This window comes from Thalassophryne amazonica, chromosome 6 (assembly GCF_902500255.1).
Source record: "Thalassophryne amazonica chromosome 6, fThaAma1.1, whole genome shotgun sequence".
Classification (NCBI taxonomy): domain Eukaryota; kingdom Metazoa; phylum Chordata; class Actinopteri; order Batrachoidiformes; family Batrachoididae; genus Thalassophryne; species Thalassophryne amazonica.
The window spans coordinates 93123292-93147651 of NC_047108.1; positions in this window are offsets into that span (position 1 = coordinate 93123292).

A 24360-nucleotide genomic window follows, 5' to 3' on the forward strand; every position below is an offset into this window, starting at 1 on the left:
AGACCTCCAGGTGGTCACCGTTCAGAAAATGAATATGGCTTTCAGGGACGATTTTATGGGGATTATATAGATTAAGGAGTGTTACTGCCGCTTTAAGGATGGCCCACAACTGCTGAGAGCGCAGCACGTTCCCAGCCCCCATCGATAGGCTGACACCCCGCTGGAACAACCAGATAATTTCCAATGTGAAGGCTTTGTTGATCTGGGACCTCGTCTGACTTTCACAAAAAGGCTGAAGATGTGGACATCAGCACTTTTTCGGTACATTCCACCGTTACAGGAGTTTTTTTCATGGAAAGAAAAGTGGAGGAACGCGCCACAGAGCCGTTCATTACGCGGGACAAAACCACCTTGGTGTTGGTCTCACAGGAAGCTTAAAGGTGGATTTCAGATGGATTCCGGTTGCTTTTCAGTCGTGTGATTATCCGATTGTGATTGTGCATGAGCTGGACCTGCCCCAACATTGGAGCGGCTCCACCGCGATGCATGGCACAAAGCAACGCCGTGATGAAGCCTTCCAGGACATGTTGGGGCAGGTCCAGCTCATGCACAATCACAATCGGATAATCACATGACTGAAAAGCAACCGACAGCTATCTGAAATCCACCTTTAAGCCATCCTGTGAGACCAACACCGAGGTGGTTTTGTCCCGCGTAATGAACGGTTCCGTGGCGCGTCCTTCCGCTCCTCTTTCCATGACAAAAACTCCTGTAACAGTGGAATGTGCCGTTCATTTCTAAACTGGACGCTGTCTTGATCTGGTATGTCGTCTGACTAGCACAGGAATTGTGAAAAGAGTGGACATCAGCATTTTTTTGGCACATTGAGACAGATGTGCGGAGGAATTCTGCGCATTGCAATGGAGCTGCATGGCGCAAAGCAACGCCGTGATGAAGCCTTCCAGGACATGTGGGGCAGGTTCCAGCTCATGCACAATCACAATCAGATAATCACACAACTGAAAAGCAACCGGAATCCAACTGAAATCCACCTTTAAGCTGTCCTATGAGACCAACACCGAGGTGGTTTTGTCCCGCATAATGAACGGCTCCGTGGCGCGTCCCTCCGCTTTTCTTTCCATGAAAAAAACTCCTGTAACGGTGGAATGTACCGAAAAAGTGCTGATGTCCACATCTTCAGCCTTTTTGTGAAAGTCAGATGAGGTCCCGGATCAACAAAGCCTTCATGTTGGAAATGATCTGGTTGTTCCAGTGGGGTGTCAGCCTCTCAGCAGTTGTGGGCCATCCTTAAAGTGGCAGTAACACTCCTTAATCTGTATAATCCCCATAAATCGTCCCCGAAAGCCATATTAATTTTCCGAACGGTGTCCACCTGGAGGACTCTCACAGTTTCTGGAAAAAAATTGATGCATCAAAGCTCCAAATCATTCAGACATTTATTCACAATAAAAAAACAATGAGGGGGTGGACCAGTGCTCACACAAAGCCTGCTCACAGGCGAATGATGCAACCGACAGGCGTGAAAAAACTCACGCATGCGCATGAAGGTTCAAGCTTGGCTGATGCAGTCACACGTGATTCAAATCTATATGGTTTTTGAAAAAAATAAAAAGGTCGAATACTTTTCTAAGAGACCTCGTATGTGTGGTCAAAACAAATAAAGTGTACAGTTGCTTCTGGAACTTGTTTTCACCTATTCTTTGAAAAATGTCTTGTGGAATCCCTGGAAAGAGATGAGCTAATGACCAGACAGACATGGTGCATGTGATTTGGGATCCTTCATATATAGTGCTGTGTAGTCGATCCATTACTCAATTAGACTGCAGGTGACCTCATTTAAACTTGACCAAAGGTTTATAACTAGAATTTGGTAAGTGATTATCATGGCTGTTGCTTGTCTTTGAGCTGCCCTCAATTGTGCTGAGGTGTTTTACACTGATCAACATGGACACACACACACACACGCACACACACACACACACACACACACACACAGCTCCGGGTCTTCTCAAGAGGTCTATCAGCTAAGTATTAATCAGTACCTACTCTGCACCACTTCTGAGATGAGGTTTAAGTGAGTATTGTGGTAATGGGCAAAAATTTGAGCCTTGGTTTAAAAAGTCAAGAAATGAGATCTTTAGGCTGCTTGTCCACAAAGTGTTTTTTTTTTTTTTCCTGATGGAAAAGCACTGAGAGAGCACACAAAAACACTTGATCCCAGGAGTTGCAACATTTTCACTGGGGAAAAGAAAAAAGCCTTCATGTGGGATTTGCTTCTATGACAATTAACAACTAATATCTCGCTTATTATGTACGGCAATTAAAAAAAAATGAATCCTCAGCAGGAACATAGCGTCTGTCCGATCTGCTGTCGCAGATGAATTTTTTTTTTTTTTGTCTCTATAGATTTGAGTGACAAATTGGGTTGCTGTAGACAGAAACAGCAAAAATAAAACATCTCTTTTGGGTTTACAAGGTGCTGTAGTGATGTCACAGTGTCTTTTTGAAAAGTTCAGAGATTTTCAATATAAAACCACACGGAGTGACTGCTCTGAAAGAAGATGCTGGGTGAGGTGGCTTTTTTTTCTGGAGGCAGCTGCATGTGGCCTCATGCACTTCATTCTTATTTAGAGCATTTGAAGGAAGATGCTGGTGTCCAGGAGAAAAGAAAAAAAAACATTATATGGACACAGAGCCAAATGGCGCTTTTCTAAAGAAAGGAAAAAAAAATGTTTCCATGAAGAATATTGTTAATGAAAAGAAAGCACATTTTCTGTATAACTCCAACCCTGGTCGTCTCTTTCCTGTCTCTTTCTGCTGCAGACAATGGGACTTTGGTCAGGTTGTGCCGGTGTCATTGGAGGACTAATGAGATGGCGCCAAGCCCATGAATGGCTCATTGGCCCCTCTGCACATTACTGTCTGTGTTTCTTCATCCTGTTATGGTCGTCATGCAGCAGACCCTCTACATGCTGCAGAGATTGTGATGAATAACAAAAAATGACCAGCGTGGTGGCACACAGTGTACCATCAACAAAAAGTTCAAGCGCAGAGGTTATTCGTTGCTCTCCCTGTGTATTCAGCCATAGCAAACTACAATATTTCCGCAAACATATACAAAAAAATTAACTGCTACAAGATAACAAATTCAGTGAAAGACGCAATTATGGATGCAGGTCTGTGTGCACATGTTGGACCCCTTCACACATAATACGAAAGACACCGAAACCGGAAGAAAATCCGCAAAACAAAAACGAATGGGGAACCACGAAACATTCCACCTTCTTTCGTGAGGGACGCACGGTTGGACAGGCGTGCACGATACCGCGGCAGCACTGTTGCGCACGCCGTGTTTGTGCTCACGAACACAGTGAGAGCACGTGGAAAGTTGCGCACACAGCCACGGAGGGAAAAATTAATAAAACTACAATTTATAATACTTAATTCCTGTTATAAAAAGTGGATTTAGCCTCCGCCTAGACGTGCACCAAGAAATAATGAAATGATGTGGCTCACTGTTCTCTCTTTCATGTTTTACTGATGCAGTGTTCAGTTGAAGCCATATAGGTTTTAATTGTTTCCACGCGAGGACAGCATGCCAACGTCCATGCTTCCCACTGCAGTTGTGCTACTTAATATCTACAAGTCACTACAGGTGTTCCCGAGCTATGACTTGCGAGCGCAGATATCTGAACAGCTGCATGTTGCAGGAGGACACGCCCACCTCTGTCAGCAGACCTCGACAGCTTACAGAAAAAAGGCTCACTCTCTGCTGCTTTCTTCTGTGATTTTAATTTAATGTATGTACTGTTATGTGTTTGTCCTGCATCTGTCTGATGTCTGTGTTTTAAATTGACACCTTGCGTGCACGGTCAGGTCCAGCACCCCATATCTTCACAACAAAGTGATCACACAAGAATGAGTTCATGCCTTCACCTGTATGTGTTTTATTAATTTCCACTCTTTGCTGTCATGAAAACTGCAATTTACGTGGTGGAAGTGACATCAGCCAGCTGAGTGGCTTCACACCATGCTGTGCACTCAGATGCTGGGTGGTCATCATGAGGGTGTGAGCGCCCACCCACACATGTGCATTGTGTGTTCTCCAGCTGAGTTTCAGGACACAGGGGTCAGCTGGTCCAGCACTGCACTATGCTGGACAGAGAATGAACTCCGGGACCCGCAGCCACAGCTGACAATGTTGGATTCATGGTGAATGTGTGTGTTTGTGGAGGGGGGGGGGGGGGGACACTCCACAAGCCATTTCTGTTGGTGGGCAGATGAGGATGACACACTCCACACTCCATTTGTGTGAGATTTTTTTTGGGGGGGGGGTGTTCAGCACTGTTACACCCATGTGTGTTGCTAGGTGACGCCACAACTCGTGTTGCACTTTGACAATTTTCACAGACAGGTCGAATGTGATCGCCTGCTGTATACTATCATACCAGGTGTGCGAATAGCCCCGCCTTTCTAAGTGTGTAGATATTTGTGTGCAACACCTGGAATTTGGCCAACACCTGCCAAGAGGGGGATCGAATGAGCACGCGCAGGGCATTCGCTTTTTCTCGGCTGCTTGTGTGCACGAATGGTTGTAGCATCAGGTATACAAGACATTTGAGGCGGCTCCCATTTTTCACGAAATGGCATGAAATTCCTCCTTCATGCTTCAGTCGTATTATGTGTGAAGGGGCCCTAAACAAGTAGTTATCTGACAGCATTTTTACAAATGATGACGCCAGTTATGTCAACGGATGTGACAACATTGTGACATGGTGTTTTGCCATGAATATGAATGTTCAGAGGGATATTTAAGAATATCTCAAGTCATTTACAGTTACAGGGTCTGTTAGAAAAGTATCAGACTTTTTTATTTTTTTCAAAAACCTGATGGATTTGAATCACGTGTGCTTGCATGAGCAAACCTTGAAACCTTCGTGCGCATGCATGAACTTTTTCACACCTGTCGATTGCATCATTTTCTGGTAAGCAGCCTTTGTGTGAGGTGTGTGTCGTGCGCTCGGCGGATTTTCATTCCAAGGAAAAAGACGGAACAACTGAGCAACGCCGCATCAAATTTTGCCAGAAACTGGGCGACAGCCAGGTGGAAACCATTCGGATGATTCAGATGGCTTTCTGTGACTTTTCAGTCTTGTGACTATCCGAGAAATTGTGGAAGAGCAGGGCATGTCCTGTTAGACTTCAACATGAAGGCGCTTTTGCTGTGCCATCAGCAGCAGCATGAATTTCACAGCCACTCTTTTCATGGCCAAATCTTCTTCACAGTGGAATGTGCCAAAAAGTGCTGATGTCCACCTCTTCTGCAATTCTCGGACAGTTACATGACAGTCGCGCATCATCACAGTGTTCACTTTGGAATGATCTGGTCATTTCAGCATTGTTGATGGCCGACCAGAGCACGGCTCTCACTCCACCGTTGTGCGGACGTCTTTAAAACTGGTTGTACCACTGCTTAATCTGTGTGATGCCCATAGGATCGTCATCGAAAGCCGTCTGAATAATCCGAATGGTTTCCACCTGGCTGTTGCCCAGTTTCTGGCAAAATTTGATGCGGCACTGCTCCAGTTATTCCGTCTTTTTCCTTGGAATGAAAAACGCCGAGCGCATGACACACACTCACATGAAGACTGCTTACCAGAAAATGATGCAATCGACAGGTGTGAAAAAGTTCACGCATGCACACGAAGGTTTAAGGTTGGCTCATGCAAGCACACGTGATTCAAATCCATCAGGTTTTTGAAAAAAATAAAAAGGTCCGATACTTTTCTAACAGACCTCATACTTACTGAATTCCCCCCCTGCCTCAGTCACCTGGCCTTAAAATTTGTTTCTATTTTTGTTTATATTCACTTCTATTTGCATATACCTTGCACTCAAAGAAGAGACCAAACAAATACAGTTTCAATTGCCTTTTTTTACAAATGAAAAATACGGCATATTTACAAATACTGATTCAATTGTAGAAACCAACACACACATTACAGTAGTGTGTGTTGGTTTTTATAATCTGACCAACTACTGATGACAGGAAGCTCCATTTTTCCCATAATGTGTGTCTGTAGCACTAAAACCTTCAAAAATAGTGCATTACTTTAAAACTTTAACATATAGCTGATATTTTCACTTTGTAAAAATGGCAGAAGTGACGTTAACCCTCTGGGGCCGACACCGTCGTATATGACGGGTAAGGACCAGCTTTACTAATTATTAATAACTTTGTAATGTAGAGATAGAAATTTTACTGTTTTGCTGAAAAGTTAACTCTGCGGACTTTCGAAGCCAGCCATCAGCCATCTTTGTACACCTCATAGAAGCTGTGTGATGACATGTGCAGTGTGAGTGTCTAATCAGAATTGGTTCACCGTCACATGGTTTTCCAAATCCAATCATAGGGCAGATTCACCTCACGTGAAAAGCCAGAGATCATTTTCAGGAGTGATATGTTACTAGTTGGCCCATTTGATTAGGCCCCTGGGTGTTCCAATGAGTACATACTATTGGGCTCCAAATGCGCCCTGTGCCATTATGTACAGCGATGAGTGAAAGCAGACAGAGCAGACAGAGAGCCTCTGATGACAATCTCATGTGCTCAAAAAAGAGTGTGTAACTATCAGGATTGCTCCACTAGTTTACATGTGAATGTTACCGGATAACTCTGTTGCTTTACCATGAAGACAAAAAAAACGCATAGACCATTTTGTATATATTGTTCAAAATGTGCATTTGTGTTTATTGTTTGATCCATTTTGTTGCACAGTCTTTCACACACAGACCTCAAATTACCTTTATAAAGTGTCAAAACAGTTGTTTATTATAGTTGCTGTGTGTTTTGAATAAATGTGTGTGGAAAATTATTTTCCGCTTTACTTTTCCATCCTAATTTTGATTGTAAACCTTATTACACATATATAAAAAAAAACAACAACAACAAAAGCATATATATTATGAAAGCACAGGTTGTCCTGAAAAAAAAGAGACATACAACTTGATTGTGGGATGCAGGGAGAGCTGTTAACAGCAATAATAAAACATTTGTGCCAGGCGAGTGAACTGTCCCAAAAAAATGCCCTTGAACCCAGAGGGTAATTTCATTAACATGTCTGGAATTAGTTTGTTTAAAATTTTAACCATAAGTCAAAACTGCTGTGCATGACTCCTCTGACACATCTGCACAACTGTAGACTGTGAAAATAATGATCTTTTTTTTCCTCTCTCTCCCTCCTTCGCCTTCCTCCTTCCTTCCTTCAGTTCTGGTCACCAGGTCTCTTTTAGATTGATCTTAGACAGAAGTGCTGGCTCGTTGTTGTTTGTGGTCACCTTCAATTTTAATTAGAAGTATCTGTAGCTGCCAGTGTACTGACTCAATACTAAAGTTATCAGTTTAGCTTTTAGCTGTAGCTTCCGCTAAATTTTTTAGGGGTTAATCGGTTTAGCTTTATAAAAGTTAACTTTTCAGTTAGCAGATTAATAGTTATTGCATCTAACCTTTGGTTAGCTGTGCCCACCACTGGGCTTGGAGTACAGGGATTACCTAACTATATGAGTAAATTGTACATTTGTGAGATTTATGATAAAGAATGAGTAAAGCTCACATTTGATGTGGTCACACTGCATGCTCCAATGATCAGCTGCAACTTGAATGCATGCTCACACCATATGTGAAATAAAATGTTGGACCCCTCCCATCATTGGTCTTACCTGGGTATTTGGTGGAGAAATACACTGTCTTGCCCATTTGTGCCATTCTCTGAGCAAAAACGTCCAAAACAGAGTCACTGCTGTATGCTAATTGCAAGCCATGCAAAAGAACTTTAGCAAATGTGAACAAATCGTCAACTGACTAGGTAGCTGCAGCCCTCTTTTTTCTATGACATTTCTGTCATGATACCTTGAGAGAACAATCCAAGAGGCTTGCATGCCTCTGCCACAGCTCAACCAGCCTAGCCTCCATCGTGTTTGTTCCAAACAAACCACCTGCCATGTCACCATGTTTTTGGTTGTCTTGACGGCTCTCATACATAGATTTGAAGGGAATTGGTTCATGCCTCTGCTTCAACAGTGCAATACCTTCATGATGGGTATCCAAACTTTTTGACATGCTTGAAACTCATCTGACCATCCGATTGTCGGTCGGGAAAGGTTAATCGCCTCTTCTTATTCCCTTGACACTAAACGACAAAGGACACGCAACAAAGCTGAAATTTGGCCCAACTCACAGAAAAAAAAAAAAACAGTTCTACAGCTCAGAATCCTCCAAAATCTGACTGAAACTGCTCAGCTTTAGTAGTCCATCTCTCACTGCCCATCTTTCTTCTTTACTAAATATAAAACATCCTACTCGAGTGCCCTAAGCTTGAGCAGGTTTAGAGCTCAATATCTTTCCAGGATGCTTCAACACTCACCAGTAACTGGTGCATAAACCCACCAAGTCTGTCAGTTAGTGAGTAATCCACTTCCCCGACCATGCATGTTATAACATGCTATGATCCACATTTCAGCTTCACAATGCTGCCACATCATTGAATAGTGATACAGTCACCCATCAGTATATACAGAGGATACAAAGGTCTGTGTTAACACTAAAATGTTTCTTGAGTCGCACCCTCAGCTGTTAGTTCTTGTCTAAAGTTTTGGTCAATATAAATGAAATGTTATTATTATTAACCTAGTTATGCCAACCAAAACCAAAACATTGTTTAAACCGCAACAATAAAATGTACCATAACAAATTGGTTAAAACTACTTGTATCTTTTGTTTCACATTGAAATGAATAAATTGTGTTATTTATTTATTTATTTTTACAGTGCACATGCTTGGGATTAAATATTTTCAATTATATTTTTACAATCAAATAGTTTATTTGTCTCATTTAAAAAATTGCACAACTAACAGGCTGGAATCCAAGAGACAATAAATATGTTCCAAATATTATCCATGTTGCATAGATTGATCAAGGCCAAGTAAAAGCAGGGCAGACTGAAGTGAAGAAGAGAGAGAACAGACCATTGGGTGATATTTTAGAATAGGATGCCCAGTCAGACTTCAGGGAGTAATTAACCACCACAACAAAAATGCCCAAGCTGAGACCTCCGGGGGCACCCTATGTTTCCTCAGATCTTCAGCCAGGAAATGTTGGGATGGGTTTATGTGGAACAGATCCACTCAAAGCTACAACACCAAGTGAATCAGACATCATGGAAACCTAGTTTATGCATAGAGAGCTTGACACCATTGTTTTAGGAATATCAATAATGTTTCCATTCAGAATGATTTTTAACTATTAATCACTTTACTAGCAAATAATAAAAATAGATATGCTATTACAAATATGAAGATTTAGGCTTTGATGTGAATCATAAATATTTGGAAATCTCCATGTATGTGATAATGTATAGTGGTTGCTGCTTCCCTTGACTGGTTTCATTGGGTATGGCGGGGTACTCGAAACATTGGCTGTCAGATAGGTGGAAGAGGTTGCTCACAGCCTTACCACTCTGATCCTTCAGGTTGCCACAGCTTTCTCTAGCGGCCTCTAGATCCGGAGTCACTTGTGCAGCCTTACAGAATGGCCATGGAAAGTGAGTTAGTTTGTGGGTCAAGCCGGGTTTTTTTTTCCCTGCCGAAGTAATTAATCTGTACATTCTGGTCTCAGTATACCCTGGTCTACAAAAACTGCATGTTATCCTACTCAGAGTAACCTATAGCGAGGTAGGGGTCAATGAACGATTAAAGAGGGTTCAATTTAAAAATGGTAGTCATTGCCATAACGCAGAGGTGTGGCTGAGAAAGTAGACGGACACAAATACAGACTCAAAGCTACTGGCGTTTGAGTTATCAAAAGGTTTTAGCTTGTAAACGGGCAGGGGTTCGGTACACAGTATGACAGTCAGCCAAGATCACCTGAAGAGGGAGGAGGCTCACTCAGGACCAATTTTTTTTTTCTTGTTTTGTTTTCTTTCTGTTATTGTTTTTTCGCAGTTGGTTATATGCAGACAACTTTTATTCTGTGTTCTTTCCAATTTATAAATATTATGTTTCGCCCTGGTCGGGGCCTGGCAGGAAATAGGTTGATTATTAGCAGCATAACGCTAGAAGGAGGAGGTGCGATCTCGACAGGTGAGTAGATCAGCACATGGGTTCAAGGCTCAGTTTTAGTTTAGGGTAGGACAGGGACTTGCTCTAGTTCTTTTTTTTCTTTATGGCTACCTTAGAAATACAATGTCTGACTGCAGAAGCCAGCTTATACTCGTTTTCTGAGTTGGAACATAAAGGGAATCGATAATCCAGTGAAGCGTAGTAGGGTACTGGCACACTTAAAAATTAGGAAGTGACATTATGTCATTTATGATCAAACAAATTTATAAAGCTAAAGAAAGCTTGGATAGGACAATTATTCTGCTCAAAAAACGATGACGATCACGTGGTACAGTGATTTTGGTTAGAAAGGGTATTCCCTTTATTCCATCACAGACTGTGTGTGACTCCAGGGGTAGATATGTCATGTGACTGGTAAGTTATATGGTACACAAGTAACACTGGCTAACGTACATGGACCCAATTGGGATGATCCCCTTTTCTTTACTAAATTCATCAGCTCTACCAGATCTCAACAATAACCAATTGATACTGGGGGGTGATTTCAACTGTGTTCTGCAGCCAAAACTGGAAAGATCAAATTTTAAGCCAAACAGTAAGATTTCTAACTCTGGTTAGGGTTAGAGTTAGGACATTAGAGTTTAAATAGGTTACAATGCATTCTGTACACTTGTGTGTGTTTTCTCTGGAGTGAAGTCATTAAAGTTGAAATGCTGACTGCAGGGGCGTAGGTTTGCATATGGACCATAGGGACAAGTCACAACCAATATTTTGGGATGGCAAAATAGTCCCTACCAATATTTAGCATTTTTGTTTATATAACAAAATCATTCACTATTTTTTTGCGAACTCGATACTATAATTTTAGTCGTGACGTTTTGTGTTTTCGACGTGCCAGAATGACAGGGTTACCCATGTTGCAATTTCATTGGCTCACGTTCTTCTCACATGGACGTAAACAAAGCGCATCTCGTGGCAGGCAGTGCTTAATTTGTAAAGTGGGAGGTCCCGGAGCGCAGAGGATGGGTGGCTCTGGTGCAGTGTTGCCAGATGTACGATAATTATCGTATTTGTACGATAGTTTTTGCCATCTGTACGATGTACGATCTATAATGGGAAAAAACCCAATATGTATGATAATTTCAGTTGGTTGCCCAAACACGCATCTCTCTCTGACACCCAAGAATCATTTGCAGGCGTTGCACTCAGGCGGCATCAAAGACACACCACACACAGGGCTGCTGCTGGCTTTGGGCTGCCGGGACAGTCATTTAAAAGCCCGCCCCCTCCCCATACAAAGTAATGAGTTCCCATCCAATCTCTGCAGGACAGGACAGGAAGATTCCCCCCAACCATCTTTTTTTTTTTCGAAACTGTATTTCAACAAATGCAATAACAAACGAACAAAACACAAGAGCAAAGAGATACAAGAAAATAAAAAAAAAGTTCAGTTTCTTGGAGGTGTCAACATTTTTTTGTGTTCAACAAAATCTGCACAAGTGGCCATGGCATCGGATGACGACAGCGACCTTGAGGTTGAATTAGACTCTTTCTAGTCTGGTAATTAACACGTTTGTGTTACTTCACAGTCTGGTAGTGCATTTGCTTGTGCATTTGCGTTCTTTTTGTGCCATAGTTTCCCCATTAATAATTACTGTTTAAAATGTGACATAAAATTCTTTGTAAATTAAAAAAAAAAACGCTAAAATAGCTACGTTGTATGCGTTTTGTTTGTGTACGATAATTTCTCCCAAAATACGATAATTTTGAGGTTTTGGTACGATAGTTTCATATTTCATATCTGGCAACACTGCTCCGGTGCAGAAAAACAAGAAGGGCGGGGGGGAGGGGTTGCGAACAATGCTGTGCCCACACTTAAAATAAACTGCACACACCTTCACAAATGACACTAACACCCTGCCTTTTCCTCAAAAAATACTACATTTATGTTTGCTGTCTGTCTATGTACTTTTCTGTCACTTTTGCGCTCTTTTTCATACTTTTCCTTCGTTTCAAAAGTCACCGAACGCACTTTACTGTAATATGCAACATATCACACTGTTGGAAAGCACGGGTTCTTGGCTTGCTGTCTGTGTTGAAATTTTTCAGAGTGAGGGCTTACATGAGAACTTACGGTAATGAGAATCAGCGGCGCACTAGTGTGAAACTTCCGTGTTTTCCTCTGTGTTATGACATCACAGGCTTACGTTTACCGTAATACACATATATCATTGGAAATCACTTTTTTTTTGGCAAATTAGGTTGCCAGATACCTACAACTGCATTATTGATGAAGAGAATAGATTATGCATCTTGTTTGCAAAAACTTTTTTTTTTTTTTTTGTTAGCTCCACAAGTATTTTTTTTTTTGTTGTCTTGTTCTCTCAGGTGTAGGCCTATAGAATAGATTCGTGATTTTGGGTGCAATTTTGTTATTAAGCTATTTGTTTGTTTGCCTACACATTAATATTGTAAATAAAGTGTTAAATTATTCAGCATTATCAATCAATCAATCAATCAACTTTTTTCTTATATAGCGCCAAATCACAACAAACAGTTGCCCCAAGGCGCTCCATATTGCAAGGCAAGGCCATACAACAATTATGAAAAACCCCAACGGTCAAACGACCCCCTATGAGCAAGCACTTGGCCACAGTGGGAAGGAAAAACTCCCTTTTAACAGGAAGAAACCTCCAGCAGAACCAGGCTCAGGGAGGGGCAGTCTTCTGCTGAGACTGGTTGGGGCTGAGGGAAAGAACCAGGAAAAAGACATGCCGAGAAGGGGGGCAGAGATCGATCACTAATGATTAATGCAGAGTGATGCATACGGAGCAAAAAGAGAAAGAAACAGTGCATCATGGGAACCCCCCCACAGTCTACGTCTAAAGCAACATAACCAAGGGATGGTCCAGGGTCACCTGATCCAGCCCTAACTATAAGCCTTAGCGAAAAGGAAAGTTTTAAGCCTAATCTTAAAAGTAGAGAGGGTATCTGTCTCCCTGATCTGAATTGGGAGCTGGTTCCACAGGAGAGGAGCCTGAAAGCTGAAGGCTCTGCCTCCCATTCTACTCTTACAAACCCTAGGAACTACAAGTAAGCCCGCAGTCTGAGAGCGAAGCGCTCTAATGGGGTAATATGGTACTACGAGGTCCCTAAGATAAGATGGGACCTGATTATTCAAAACCTTATAAGAAGAAGAATTTAAATTCTATTCTAGAATTAACAGGAAGCCAATGAAGAGAGGCCAACACGGGTGAGATATGCTCTCTCCTACTAGTCCCGTCAGTACTCTAGCTGCAGCATTCTGAACCAACTGAAGGCTTTTTAGGGAACTTTTAGGACAACCTGATAATAATGAATTACAATAGTCCAGCCTAGAGGAAATAAATGCATGAATTAGTTTTTCAGCATCACTCTGAGACAAGACCTTTCTGATTTTAGAGATATTGCGTAAATGCAAAAAGGCAGTCCTACATATTTGTTTAATATGCGCTTTGAATGACATATCCTGATCAAAAATGACTCCAAGATTTCTCACAGTATTACTAGAGAGCAGGGAAATGCATCCAGAGTAACGATCTGGTTAGACACCATGCTTCTAAGATTTGTGGGGCCAAGTACAATAACTTCAGTTTTATCTGAGTTTAAAAGCAGGAAATTAGAGGTCATCCATGTCTTTATGTCTGTAAGACAATCCTGCAGTTTAGCTAATTGGTGTGTATCCTCTGGCTTCATGGATAGATAAGCTGGGTATCATCTGCGTAACAATGAAAATTTAAGCAATACCGTCTAATAATACTGCCTAATGGAAGCATGTATAAAGTGAATAAATTGGTCCTAGCACAGAACCTTGTGGAACTCCATAATTAACTTTAGTCTGTGAAGAAGATTCCCCATTTACATGAACAAACTGTAATCTATTAGACAAATATGATTCAAACCACCGCAGCGCAGTGCCTTTAATACCTATGACATGCTCTAATCTTTGTAATAAAATTTTATGGTCAACAGTATCAAAAGCAGCACTGAGGTCCAACAGAACAAGCACAGAGATAAGTCCACTGTCCGAAGCCATAAGAAGATCATTTGTAACCTTCACTAATGCTGTTTTGTACTATGATGAATTCTAAACCTGACTGAAACTCTTCAAATAGACCATTCCTCTGCAGGTGATCAGTTAGCTGTTTTACAACTACCCTCTCAAGAATCTTTGAGAGAAAAGGAAGGTTGGAGATTGGCCTATAATTAGCTAAGATAGCTGGGTCAAGTGATGGCTTTTTAAGTAATGGTTTAATTACTGCCACCTTAAAGGCCTGTGGTACATAACCAACTAACAAAGATAGATTGATCATATTTAAGATTGAAGCATTAAATAATGGTAGGACTTCCTTGAGCAGCCTGGCAGGAATGGGGTCTAATAAACATGTTGATGGTTTGGATGAAGTAACTAATGAAAATAACTCAGACAGAACAATCGGAGAGAAAGAGTCTAACCAAATACCAGCATCACTGAAAGCAGCCAAAGTAACGATACATCTTTGGCCCTGCTCGCTGGGAAGATTGTGGGGGAAACTGGCCACAGGGTGACCGTTGTCAAAAATATGATGACGTCGGACGTGCTGGAGGCCAAGCAAACCGGGCGCTACTATGTGATTTATGTGTGTTTTCATTTCCATTCCTGTATTTTTTAAAGTTCTTTCATATATTGGAAAACAACAGATTTCATATATTGGACAAATGCTGCAGCCGTGGCCTAACCGCCGCTTTGGAGAAGTGTAATGTAATGTAGTATGTGTTTTACTCATTGTGTCGTCATACAGGTGAAGGAGCACAAGACACGCCGGACATTTGGGGATGCACGGGTCCCTGTGGATGGCGCAACGTATGATGTGATGAAGGCCTGGCTCGATCGAAGGGATAAAATGCGGGGCTGGAGTTCTCCATATGTCTTTTCCAGCAGATCCGGGGGTAGGGCTCCCCTACTGCTTTCCGATTTAAAAGGATTTGGCTGGACCTTGGCCTTCCGGCACCATCACCAACATTCAATGCGCTACGAAGTTCCATGGCCACTCATGTGAGTACAAGAACGCGGTTCCCGGCATGTATGTATGTATATGTATTTGTGTATGTATTTATGTCTCTATGTTTGTAGGCCCTGGAGTCGGCCAGTGAGAAACAGGCCAGTGATGTGGCACATCTAATGTGCCACGATCTGGCCACATCAAAGAAATTTTATAAAGCCGACCCGCCCCCTGCTGCCACCGCTCGCGTCAGAGAATTTATGCTGGCAGCAATCACCGGGCCCGGTCATGAGCAGCAGCAGGTGCCAGAGGCAGAGGAGCACCAGCCAGATCTCTGAGTCCCGTGTTTGTAGGAGATAATAATTCAGCCCTGTTTTATTTTTTAAGTGGTTTGACAAATGCCACACTTGTAAACAAACACTACACATGATGTGACCGAGCAGGCAGAGCAGCCTGTTCTGTGACCGCAGGTCAGGTCCAGTGCTGTTATTCAGCAAATCTAAGTGTCGGCAATTTACAAAGGCTTGGGACTATTACCGATTGTGAATCACCGGAAAAATCTCAAATGAGTTTCTGCAAGCACAAGGTCACTGATTGCAGGTATTTCTGTGTTTGGAAACGCCTGTCATTACTGGAGCTGTTCTGGGCGATGATGGTTGTCAAGCCTTGTCAGGTGGTGGTAATGTTCACATCCCACTTTACTCATTTGAACTGTTAAAGGAAATAGATGGACTCACATATTAAATTAGATCACTGTGGTAGTTGCTGTGCATCTACTCCAGTTGTGAAGCAATTCATGCACATTACTGAAATGTAGTCATCAGTGAAGCATGTGACACTTGTTGTGTACCACTCAGTTTAGGTTTGCAAGCCTGAAGAAATGATGAAGCCGCACTGGAACTATTAGACATTTATTACAGGTTTCAGAAAAACAGCCGTCTAGTCTCTTCCTTCCTCTCCATCTCTACTTCTGCACCTTCGTTAATGTACTCAAAGAATGTTCCAGACACTACACTAACCATTAATTCCTTAGGAATATGCTTGTTTTTTTTATTACAGATACACACAGGAAACAGTATTTTCTGAGCAGCTGTTCTCAGATTTAACGATACAATGTGTAGGATTTAGTGCCTTCTTATGGTGAGGTTTTGTGTGCTTCTTTGGTTATGTGGATTCATGCAACATGCAATATGTATGATCATCCATTTCAAAAAATTAAGATTGTCACTCTTATTTTTTCTTCAGTCTTCCAGCTACACTGCAAAATGTAAAAGCTGAAGCATGTTCTGTTTGGACTATTGTATCAATTTGACAGTACAACATGGTGGTCTCCATGAGGGACCCTGCTAATATGTAGATATGAAGAGCTAATTCTAAGATCATTAAAACACCCAATTAAAACATTCAAGGACCTGTGGCCCACTCTTGGGCCGACTGTGCTGGAAATTATTAATCTTTCTTTAACTTCTGGATCTGTTCCTAAATGTTTCAAATCTGCAGTGATTAAACCATTACTTAAGAAACATCTTGACCGTAGTGTATTGACAAACTATCGGCCGATATCAAATTGATCATTTCTCTAAAATTCTTGAAAAAGTGGTGTCACGGCAGCTCGTAGACTATCTTACTGAGAATAATCTCTTTGAGCCACTGCAGTCTACTTTTAGAAAATATCATTCCACAGAGACGGCTCTCACTAAAGTGGTGAATGATCTTCTGCTTACAATGGATTTGGACACCACTATGGTTCTGTTGCTGTTAGATCTCAGTGTTGCATTTGATACAGTGGATCATCATATTCTACTTGATAGGCTAGAAAATAATTTTGGGATTACTGGGAGTGCACTTGCATGGCTAACGTCATACTTGACCAGTCGTTCTCACTGTGTTTTGTACAGTAACACTACCTCTAACCTTATTGACATGAAATTTGGGGTTCCATAGGGGTCTGTCTTAGGCCCCCTGCTTTTCTCCATTTATATAGCACCCCTTGGGCACATATTGCTGTGTTTTGGGATTACTTTTCACTGCTATGCAGATGATACTCAGTTTACATGCCGATAACTGCTGGTAATCTCGCTCACATAAATCCTTAGAAGATTGCCTTGCAGTAGTGAGAAGTTGGATGTCTAGAAACTTCCTACTTTTAAACTCTGATAAGACTGAAATGATGGTTCTTGGTCCAGTGAAACATCGGCATCAATTTGAGCAGTTAACGCTCAGCCTCGGCTCGTGTGTCATACATCACACTGACAAAGTGAGGAACCTTGGGGTAATTTTTGATCCTTCGTTGTCCTTTGTCCTCCACATTAGAAATATTACTAGGACTGCTTTCTTCCACCTGCGAAATATAGCGAAGATTCGTCCCATCCTGTCTATGGCTGATGCTGAGACCCTGATCCATGCATTTATCTCTTCTAGATTGGACTACTGCAATGTTCTATTTTCTGGTTTACCGCAGTCTAGCATTAGGGGTCTCCAATTGGTTCAAAATGCTGCAGCCAGACTGTTGACACAAGGCAGAAAGTTCGACCACATTGCACCCATTTTACCTAGCTGACCTAATTAAACCTTACGTACAAGCCCGGGCTTTACGTTCTCAGGGTGCAGGACTATTTTGTGTCCCTAAGGTGAGTAAGAAGTCTGCGGGTCACAGAGCTGTCTCTTATCGTGCCCCTGTTCTGTGGAATGATCTCCCTGCGTCAATAAAACAGATTCTGTGGAGACTTTCAAGTCCAGACTTCAGACGCATTTATTTTCCCTTTCATATGGCTAGCATACGGTACAGTTTTGTTTTATGGTTTTTACTCTTTTAATTCATTTATTAGTAATTGGAGTGAGCTGCGGCCTCAACTTTACCTAAATTCTGGGTCTTTTAGTGAAGTTTAGGGCTAGTGGCCGGTGATCACCTTAATATTTCTCTGTTTGTCTTGTTGTTTAATGCTGGCAAATTATACAGCATTTTTTGTCTTTCTGATGCCTGATTCTGTTTTTTCTCTCTGTTTAAGGTGCAGCTCCATCCAGAGATGAGAGATATATTCGTGTTGGCGATCCTCCTGTCCTGTGCGGCAATAGCATTTCTTGTATATTCGTCCATGAATTGTTCTGTGAATTGTTCTGTAATTTATGTTTGTAGCATGGCCCAAGCAGAGGGTCACCCTTTTGAGTCTGGTCTGCTTGAGGTTTCTTCCTCAGAGGGAGTTTTTCCTTACCACTGTTACTGTTGGGGGTTGGTAAGGTTAGACCTTACCTGTCTGAAGTGCTTTGAGGCAACTCTGTTGTGATTTGGCGCTATATAAATGAAAATTGAATTGAAATTGAATTGAAATTCAACAGCCAGTTTGTTGTGGTTAATTATCATGCTACAGCTGTTGATCATAAGTCTCACATACATTATATATCCCATGGGAGGTGATGACAGTGTCTCTGTTAAATTAGGTCCATCATGGACATAACAGGCTGTCCATACTGTATGTGCGCACTGCACTGGACAGTGATCACACTGCACTCCCACCACCATTCCAGCTTTTGCCACCTCGACCGCACCTCGACTGTGATGTCACATAGACTACATTCGGCCTGGCTGGACCCGGCTGTTGTGAGTGCACTGCGATTGCTTTTGGACGTCTTTGGATTCCACCTCAACTTTGGCCGAGTGTGGTTTGGATGGCCAATTGGCCGTCATTCGCCTTCATTTGGCCTGTAGTGTGAAGGCTGGCTTGGTCAGGATATTTAGTCAGGATTCGACGTGGCTGAACAATTTGCACGGCCTCTCGACCACAGTCTGAATAGTCCGACTTGCGTATAACTTGCCGTATGAATGTTGTGACTGCAGTCAGATAGCAGTACATCTGCATATCGACCACCGGTCAATTGGGTTTCCAATGTGAGCTCGACGCAAATGTGGTGTGCATGTGCTGTGGCCGAACGGATGTGCTGACTGCTGTGAGACTGCTGTATGAGGCATTTGAGTGCAGTTCGAATTTGCACAACTGTTATGCGAATCCTTTGTGCGCCATTCAGCTTCATTTGTGCTTTGTGTGAAGGGCCTTTACACCCTGTAGCTTTAAGAACACTGTGGTCTAGTTTAAAATCTGAAAGTCTTCTGCTACTCACCAAAAGCATTAATCACAGTTAAGACTGACAAAAGAGGCTAAGACAAAGCACGGATAGGCATTAAGCATTGTCAGAGAATGAGAGACCCACTTGTCCTTTTGCTATCCTGACTTGTCCAATGTCGGCGGGTTTGTTTTTTCATTCAGTGTTCTCATACTAGTCTCATACTCTGGTTTCTTCCTGTGTTATCTCTTTTGTTAATCCTTCTTCTTTGTCTTTCGGCTGTTCCCGTTAGGGGTCGCCACAGCAGATCAATCGTTTCCATCTCACCCTGTCCTCTGTATCTTCCTCTGTCACACCAACCACCTGCATGTCCTCTCTCAGCACATCCATGAACCTCCTCTTTGGTCTCCCTCTTCTCCTCCTGCCTGGTGGCTCCATCCTCAGCATCCTTCTCCCTGTATACCCTGGGTCCCTCCTCTGCACATGTCCAAACCATCTCAATCTCGCCTCTCTGACTTTGTCTCCAAACCGTCCCACCTGAGCTGTCCCTCTGATATGTTCATTCCTAATCTTGTCCATTCTTGTCACTCCCAAAGAGAATCTCAACATCTTCAGCTCTGCCACCTCCAGCTCTACCTCCTGTCTTTTTGTTAGTGCCACTGTCTCTAAACCATACAACATAGCTGGTCTCACTACTGTTTTGTAAACTTTCCCCTTCACTCTTGCTGATATTCTTCGGTCACAAATCACTCCCCTGCCACCTTTCTCCACCCACTCCACCCTGCCTGCACTCTCTTCTTCACCTCTCTACCACACTCTCCATTACTTTGAACAGTTGACCCCAAATATTTAAACTCATCTACTTTCACCACTTCTACTCCTTGTAACTGCACTATTCCACTGGGCTCCCTCTCATTCACACACATGTACTCAGTCTTGCTTCTACTGACTTTCATTCCCCTTCTCTCCAAAGCATATCGCCACTTCTCCAGACTAGACTCAACTTGCTCTCTACTCTCACTACAGATCACAATGTCATCTGCAAACATCATAGTCCATGGGGACTCCTGTCTGATCTCATCTGTCAACCTGTCCATCACCACTGCAAACAAGAAAGGACTCAGAGCTGATCCTTGGTGTAATCCCACCTCCACCTTGAATGAGTCTGTCATTCCAACTGCACATCTCACCGCTGTCACACTATTCTTGTACATGTCCTGTACTACCCTAACATACTTCTCTGCCACTCCAGACTTCCTCATACAATGCCACAACTCTTCTCTTGGCACCCTATCATAAGCTTTTTCTAAGTCCACAAACACAATGTAACTCTTTCTGTCCTTCTCTGTACTTTTCCAACAGTATTCTCAGAGCAAACATTGCATCTGTAGTGCTCTTTTTCCGCATGAAACCAATTGCTGCTCACAGATCTTCACCTGTTTTCTAAGCCTAGCTTCTACTCCTTTCCCATAACTTCATGCTGTGGCTGATCAGCTTTATGCCTTGTAGTTACTGCAGCTCTGCACATCCCCTTGTTCTTGAAAATAGGAACCAGCACACTTCGTCTCCACTCCTCAGGCATCCTCTCACTTTCCAAAATTTTATTAAACAATCTGGTTAGAAAACTCTACTGCCATCTCTCCTAGACATTTCCATGCCTCCATTGGAATGTCCATCTGGACCAACTGCCCTTCCACTCTTCATCCTCTTCATAGCAGCCCTCACTTCTTCCTTGCTAATCTTTTACTTTCCTGATGTACTCTCACCACATCATCCAGCCTTTTTCCTCATCGCTCATTTTCTTTATTCATCAGCTCTTCGAAATATTCCCTCCACCTTCTCAGCACACACTCACTTGTCAGCACATTACCATGTGCATCTTTTACCACCCTAACCTGCTGCACATCCTTTCCAGCTCTGTCCCTTTGTCTGGCCAATTGGTACAAGTCCTTTTCTCTCCTTCCTTACTATTCAACTTCTTGTACAGCTCGCAATATGCCTTTTCCTTTGCTTTTGCCACTTCTCTTCTCGCGTTACGCCGCATCTCCTTGTACTCCTGTCTACTTTCTTCATCTCTCCGACTATCCCAAAACTTTTTCGCCAACCTCTTTCTCCTTATGCTTTCCTGGACCTCTTCATTCCACCACCAAGTCTCCTTGTCTTCCTTCCACTGTCCAGATGACATACCCAGTACTGCCCTAGCTGTCTCCCCTCACCACATCTGCAGTACTCTTCCAATTGTCCAAATTGCTTCCCCTCCAACTAGTGCTTCTCTCACCTGCTCGCTAATTTCACACAACAGTCTTCCTCCTTCAGCTTCCACCATCTGATCCTTTGTTGAGCTCTCACTCTCTTCTTCTTCTTTACCTCTAAAGTCATCCTACAAACAACCATCCTATGCTGTTTAGTGACACTCTCTCCTGCTACCACCTTACAGTCTGTGATTTCTTTTAGCTTGCATCTCCTATAAAGAATGTAGTCCACCTGTGTGCACCTTCCTCCACTTTTATATGTTACCCTGTGCTCCTCCCTTTTCTTAAAGTAGGTATTCACCACAGCCATTTCCATCCTTTTTGCAAAATCAACTACTATCTGTCCTTCCCCATTTCTATCCTTGATACCATATCTACCCATTACTTCCTCATCACCTCTGTTCCCTTCACCAACATGCCCATTGAAGTCCGCTCCTATCACCACTCTTTCATGCTTGGGCACACTCTCCACCACCTCATCTAACACACTCCAGAAATCTTCTTTCTCCTTCATCTCACAACCTACCTGTGGGGCATATGCACTGATGATATTCATCATCACCCCTTCAATTTCCAACTTCACACTCATCACCCTGTCAGACACTCACTTAAACCGCCAACACACTTTTAACATACTCTTCCTTTAAAAATGACCCCAACACCATTTCACTTTCTGTCCTCACCATGGTACAACAACTTGTACCCACCGCCGATGCTCCTGCTCTTACTTCCCTTCCACTTGGTCTCTTGCACACACAATATGTCTACCTTTCTCCTCTCCATCATATCAGCCAGCTCTCTCTCCCTTTACCAGTCATACTAACCAACATTCAAAGTCCCCACTCTCATTTCCACCCTTCTAGTTTCTTCTTCTTCTCCCGCTGTTTGTGGCAACGTTTCCTCCTCTTCTTCGTCATCGTCTTCGCCCAGCAGTAGCCCAATTTCCACCGGCACCCTGTTGGGCAATAGCACCAATTTTCATAAACCAATAAATTTTCTTTTAAATTACATTTATTATTTTAATAAAAAGTGTAGAAAACTATTTTCTTTTCACAATATAATTTTTTTTTTCTTTTTAACAGGGCCAAGCAGCATATATATTGATTCCTTCAGGTTTTTTTTGACCAACTGCCTGACTGTGTTAATCTCCTGAAGCCTAGCCTAAACAATGCGTAAAACAATACATCATCAAGATTTATTCCTTCTTCAGTAACTGAACATGCCCAATTTGGCAATATCGTAAGGGATCTGTGTTGTCTGATCCTGGACAATCAGACTAGCGTTAATATCAAGGCTGACAAACTATAGTGTGTATATAGTGTATAAAGTATATCCTGCATTGTGAAAGTATTCACTGTTTTGTGCTTTTGCATATTTAATGTGTTCATGCCATTTTATTAAAAAAAAAGTAATTCAGGGCTTCTCCATATTAAAATTTCTAAAATGACCCTCCTTAAACTCAAATTGAAAGCAAACCTCTACAACTTGATATAAATTAAATAAAAATATCAAAGCCAAGATGATGGGTTGCATAATTATGATAAAAGCATTTTAAACATCAAAGGCTTTCTGCTGTGAACCTCACAATTCACTAACTTAAAGAAACTAGACTTCATCATCACCACCATCAACATCATCTGTGGATTCCTCAGGCTGTGGCTGGACAGCAAACTGGACTGGACAACCCGTACCAACCACAGGCTGTACTTTCTGAGGATGTTTGCGGTCGTTTAACATTCCCCACTCGACGACACACCCGACGAGGGATCAAACTCTGGTTATTGGCGACTCTGTTTTGCGAAATGTGAAGTTAGCGACACCAGCAACCATAGTCAATTGTCTTCCGGGGGCCAGAGCAGGCGACATTGAAGGAAATTTGAAACTGCTGGCTAAGGCTAAGCGTAAATTTGGTAAGATTGTAATTCACGTCGGCAGTAATGACACCCGGTTACGCCAATCGGAGGTCACTAAAATTAACATTAAATCGGTGTGTAACTTTGCAAAAACAATGTCGGACTCTGTAGTTTTCTCTGGGCCCCTCCCCAATCAGACCGGGAGTGACATGTTTAGCCGCATGTTCTCCTTGAATTGCTGGCTGTCTGAGTGGTGTCCAAAAAATGAGGTGGGCTTCATAGATAATTGGCAAAGCTTCTGGGGAAAACCTGGTCTTGTTAGGAGAGACGGCATCCATCCCACTTTGGATGGAGCAGCTCTCATTTCTAGAAATCTGGCCAATTTTCTTAAATCCTCCAAACCGTGACTATCCAGGGTTGGGACCAGGAAGCAGAGTTGTAGTCTTACACACCTCTCTGCAGCTTCTCTCCCCCTGCCATCCCCTCTTTACCCCATCCCCGTAGGAGACGGTGCCTGCTCCCAGACTACCAATAACCAGCAAAAATCTATTTAAAGCATAAAAATTCAAAAAGAAAAAATAATATAGCACCTTCAACTGCACCACAGACTAAAACAGTTAAATGTGGTCTATTAAACATTAGGTCTCTCTCTTCTAAGTCCCTGTTGGTAAATGATATAATAATTGATCAACATATTGATTTATTCTGCCTTACAGAAACCTGGTTACAGCAGGATGAATATGTTAGTTTAAATGAGTCAACACTCCCGAGTCACACTAACTGTCAGAATGTTCATAGCACGGGCCGGGGCGGAGGATTAGCAGCAATCTTCCATTCCAGCTTATTAATTAATCAAAAACCCAGACAGAGCTTTAATTCATTTGAAAGCTTGACTCTTAGTCTTGTCCATCCAAATTGGAAGTCCCAAAAACCAGTTTTATTTGTTATTATCTATCGTCCACCTGGTCGTTACTGGGAGTTTCTCTGTGAATTTTCAGACCTTTTGTCTGACTTAGTGCTTAGCTCAGATAAGATAATTATAGTGGGCGATTTTAACATCCACACAGATGCTGAGAATGACAGCCTCAACACTGCAT